The sequence below is a fragment of the Chionomys nivalis genome, chromosome X (genome assembly GCF_950005125.1).
Source record: "Chionomys nivalis chromosome X, mChiNiv1.1, whole genome shotgun sequence".
Lineage (NCBI taxonomy): Eukaryota > Metazoa > Chordata > Mammalia > Rodentia > Cricetidae > Chionomys > Chionomys nivalis.
Genome location: NC_080112.1, coordinates 80,195,408 through 80,200,923, shown reverse-complemented (window position 1 = coordinate 80,200,923; position 5,516 = coordinate 80,195,408).

The window sequence follows — 5,516 nt, the reverse complement described above, 5'->3', positions numbered from 1 at the left end:
GAGAGAGAGAGAGAGAGAGAGAGAGAGAGAGAGAGGAGAGGGGAGAGAGAGAGGAGAGAGAGAGAGGACAGGAGAGGGGAGAGAGAGAGAGGAGAGAGAGAAGAGAGAGGAGAGGAGAGGAGAGAGAGAGAGAGAGAGAGGGAGAGAGAGAGAGAGGAAGAGGGGGGAGAGAGAGAGGAGAGAGAGAGTAGAGGAGAGAGAAAGAGGGGAGAGAGAGAGGAGAGAAAGAGAGGGAGAGAGAGAGAGAGCAAAGAGAGAGAGAGGAGAGAGAGAGAGAGGAGAGGGGAGAGAGAGGAGAGAGAGGAGAGGAGAGGGGGAGAGAGAGAGACAGAGAGAGAGAGAGGGAGGAGAGGGCAGAGAGAGAGGAGAGAGAGGAGAGGAGAGGGGAGAGAGAGACAGAGAGAGAGAGAAAGAGAGAGAGAGAGAGAGAGAGAGAGGAAGAGAGAGAGATGAGAGAGAAAGGAGAGAGAGAGGAGTGGAGAGAGAGAGAGAGAGGAGAGAGAGGAGAGGAGAGAGAGAAAGAGGGGAGAGAGAGAGAGAGAGAGAGAGAGAGAGAGAGAGAGAGAGAGAGAGAGAGAGAGAGAGAGAGAGAGAGAGAGAGAGAGAGAGAGAGAGAGATTGGGCACAAGCAAGTCTTGAAGGCACAAGTTCTTACTCATAAACTAAAGCTTGCCGGTTGTTAAACACAATCTTACCTTATATCTAAGTTTATATCTTAAATAAACCACACACACATTACTTATTTCTATTCTGCCAAAACTAAGATGTGGTTATAAAAAACAACCTCAAAAGGACATGGACATTTAAACATTTTCTAAAGAGGCTGAACTAGATATGTTTAAAAGGAAAGTACACAAAGCAGGATGGGAAATTTAACATTCAAACTTTAACTTATAAAAATGAATAGGGACTACCTGTCTTTACCCATAACTGTGTAAGTTCATTGAACACGTTAATCATTAAGAATACTAAAAGGTAGTAAAAAGAGGGCTTACACTTTGGACAGAGACATTTTCTTTGCCTATCTTCTGCCAGGACCTCAGCATTTGTGTGGTCAAACTGGTAAAGTTGAGCCATGACATCATAAAGGGTCTCTCTGAGGTACAAAAATTTAAAGAGAAACACACCATATTTTACACTGTATACACATATCTAAATATTTAAAAAGTATTAATATGTCCCCATATTTTTAAATCCATTAAGTGAGAGTCTCAGTCAGTTATTCATTAGTTGATTTTAATTGCTTGTTAAATAAATAGCTAATTATTTTATGGGAAGTTGATCAGCACTAATTTTGAGTGGACTTCTGTGCCCATACATGTGCATATATGTGTATTAAAAACGGAAAGAAAATAGAATATAAAATTTCTCTTAAATAGAACAGCTATAATCAGCAATTATTTCAAACTCAATTTGTGCTTTTTGAAAATGTTTTGTATGATTAAAATGGTACTTTTCCAAAAGGGGGAATTTTACTTATTTTTGTACATTTTCAATTTTAAAAGGTAAAATGTCTATTAAATTAATAATAATCATAGACCTTTGCAATCTGAAAGAAAATGTTGCATTTTACAAAGTTGTACAAAATTATCAGCTACTACTTGGTGGGGCAATTATAAATATTATTTTTCCCATCGTAGAAACAAAACCTCTTAGGGTAATTTAATGATATGTGCAGAAAAACTGTATTTTCGTATATTACCATCATATTTCTTTTAAGTGTATATTATACTTTTATGAACTTCATATATTTACCAACATAAAATTAATGTAATAACACACACATTGAATTAACATGTGAATTTCTAATGTTTCTGGAAATTAGTAAATTATCATTTCTTTCATTTCTTTTTTAGTTAATTTCCCAAAACTCCCTTTGTCAACATCCTAAAACCCAAGAAGGAAATTTTTATTTATATGGAAAATGCCTCAAAAAACCCTATTATCTTGGAAAACCCTGAAATTATTTATAATATTATAATGAAGAATTTTAAACAGAAGTAGAGAAAGTTTCTAATGTATTTGATGTAATCCAACTCATCTTTCTAATACTTCCTGTCTACTGTTCATTCAGAAGTGAATCTTTTGTTGGATATATTTTATTATGTGTTAAAGTGCTGCAATTATTTTTTAATGAAGAATTTCATCATTTTTGTTTTATTTTAAACATCTTATTGACATATATACACACACACACACACACACACACACACACATTGGTGGGATACATTATATCTTTATACCTATGTACAGTTTGTAATAAAACCAGAGTAATTCACATTTCCATTCCTCAAGCATTTATTGCTATCATGTGCTAGTAATACTGAAGCTCTTCTCTTCTAGAAATTTTGAAGCATATAGTAAACTTTTGTAGACTATTTCTGCTACCAGAAAATATTAAAATAGAACTAATTCCTCTTATCTACAGCATTTTTATAGTCATTCTCTGATGTGGGAGTCCCCTCTGTGTGCTGTGATTACCATTAATGAATAAAGAAACTACTTTGGACTTATAGCAAGGTAGAACTTAGGTAGGTAGGGAAAGGTAGGCTGAATGCAAGGAGAAAGAAGGGAGGAGTGAAGGAGAAGCCATGGAGCTGCCACGAGAGTCAGCCATGCTGAAAATTTGCCAGTAAGCCACTGCCACGTGGCAATACACAGATTAATGGACATGGGTTAAATTAATATATGAGTTACCTAATAAGAAGCTAGAGCTAATGGACCAAGTAGTGATTTAATTAATACAGTTTCTGTATGATTATTTCAGTTTAAGCTAGCTGGGCAGCCAGGAACCAACCAGGCACTCCCTGAGGAGAGGAAATAGTTTTCCTGAGTGAACTGGAGGTTGGTGAGAATCAAAACATGAGGGATTATGTGGGGGATGGAGGGAGAGAGTATTGAAAGAGATGAGTGGAAAGGGGGGAGTGCATTTCAGGGTCAGGTAAAAACCGGGAGGGCAAGCTTCCAAGAATCTATAAGGATAATTCCAGCTAAGACTCCTAGCAATAGGACATACGTAGCTTTAACTAGCCATATTTTTTTCTGAGACAGGACTTCCAGTGGAGACATTGGGATACTAACCCAACCACACAACCTGTTCTGCTTATAGAATATTCTGGGGTTGGTACCTAGCTCAGTTGTCATCAACTGATAAAAACAGGTACAGATACCTACAGCCAAACTTTAGGCAGAACTGAAGGGAATTGTGCTGGAGAGAGTGGGGAAGGATTGTAGGAGCCAGAGATGTCAGGGTATCACAAGAAAACCCAAAGAATCAACTAACCTTTAGCTAAAAGGGGCTCACAGAGACTGAACCAATAACCAGGGAGCCTGCATGGCACAGACTTAGGCCTTTTGCTTATTTGTGATGGTTGTGTAGCTTGTCCTTCTTGTTGGACTCCTAACAGTGGGAACAGGGGTTACCTCTGACTCTTTTCTTGGCTTTTGCGACCCTACTCCTCATATTAGGTTGCCATGCCCAGTTTTAATACAAGGGGGTGTGCTTAGTCTTAGTTCAGCTTAATATGCCATGTTGGGTTGATATTTACATGGAGACCTGTTCTTTTTCCTGAATGGGAAAAAGAAGGAGTAGATAGGATAGGGGATAGAGGGCAGGTGGAGGAGAGCTACTGGGAGAAGAGGAGGGAGGGTAAACTGTTGTAGGGTTATAAAACAAATAATGAGAGAGAGAAATAGATGTTGTATAAGGTTTCTGTCCCGCCCAATAACACAGCTGTTCAATCCCAAAGAAATGCACAGATGTCTACATTTATTATAAACTGCTTGGCCCATTAGCTCCAGCTTCTTATTGGATAACTCTTACATCTTAATTTAACCCATTTTATTAGTTTACATTTTACCCCGAGGTTTGTGGCCTACTAGCAAGGTTCTGAGTTTCTGTCTCTGGCAGCAGCTCCATGGCTTCTCCCTGACTCTGCTGTCTTTCTCCCAGCATTCAGTTTAGTTTTCCCCACCTAGCTAAGTTCTATACTATCACAGACCAAGGGAGATTCTTTATTCATTAACCAATTGTATTCACAGCATACAGTGGCGAATCCTACATCAGATAGATGATAGATAGATAGATAGATAGATAGATAGATAGATAGATAGATAGAGTAGTTATGTCATGTGGTGTGACAGGACTCCCACAAAGAGCCATTTCTAAGAATTGTCTGAGTTACAGGCATAGAAAACCTCCTTCTGAGTTGTTGTTTAGAGGAACTTGATAGGCTCCCAAAGCAATATTGGCTATTGCTGTTGATCTTGGATGCCATCTAGAACTTGAAGGAAAGGACTTTTGAACATTTGAATATAGGACATGGAGGGATTGAGCTAGACTTGACCTGGAAGCTTCTTCTCTAAAGAATGTCTTTGAACATAAGATATGAAGGAATGCAGTTGTTACCTACTTAGAAGCTTCCTCCTTGAGGACTGGGTCTCACAGTATCCAAAGTTATTATTAATTATATTAAAGAACAAAAGCAATTAACAACATACCCATCAGTAAAGCTTATATATAAGTTTTGTTACTTAGCTTCTCTGGAGTCATGGACTATAAGCTCCTTATTTTTTGCTTTATAGCTAGTTATCACTTGTGAGTGAGTACATATCACCTTCATCTTTCTGGGTCTGGATTATCTCACTCAGGATGGTTTTTTCTAGTTCTATCCATTTACACACAAATTTCAAGATGTCATTGCTTTTTACTGTTGAGTAGTACTCCATTGTGTAAATGTACCACATTTTCTTTATCCATTCTTCAGCTGAGAGGCATCTAGGTTGTTTCTAGGTTCTGACTATTACGAATAATACTGCTATAAACATAAACTGAACAAAAGTCCTTGTAGTATGGTTGAGAATCCTTTGGGTATATGCCCAAGAGTGATATTGGTGGGTCTTGCAGTAGGTTGATTCCAATTTTTTGGAGAAACCACCATACTGATTACCATAGTGGTTGTACAAGTTTACATTCCTACCAGCAGTGGTGGAGTGTTCCTCTTAATCCACATCCTCTCCAACACAAGCTATTATTGGTATTTTTGATCTTAGACATTCTGACTGGTGTAAGATGGCATCTCAGAGTCGTTTTGATTTTCATTTTCCTGATGGCTAAGGATGTTGAACATTGCCTTAAGTGTCTTTCAACCATTTGAAATCCCTTTGTTGAGAATTCTGTTTAGATCTGTGCCTCATTTTTAATTTAATTATTTGATATTTTGATGTCTAATTTCTTGAGTTCTTTATATACTTTGGAGATCATATTTTTCACATAATTTTAAATATATGTATATATATATATATATAAATTTTTGAGAAATTTCTGTTCTGTGACTACTTCATCTGTATATCTAGTGGACTTTGAATTTTCTTATTAATTTTGCATTTGATTTGCTAGTGTTTGACAATAATTTGTATTTTACTTACTATGCATATTGTCCTATAGTATCTGAATTTGTCTACTTTTAGTATCAGATAATATTGTCCATGTAGAATAAATTTGGCAGAGTTCCTTA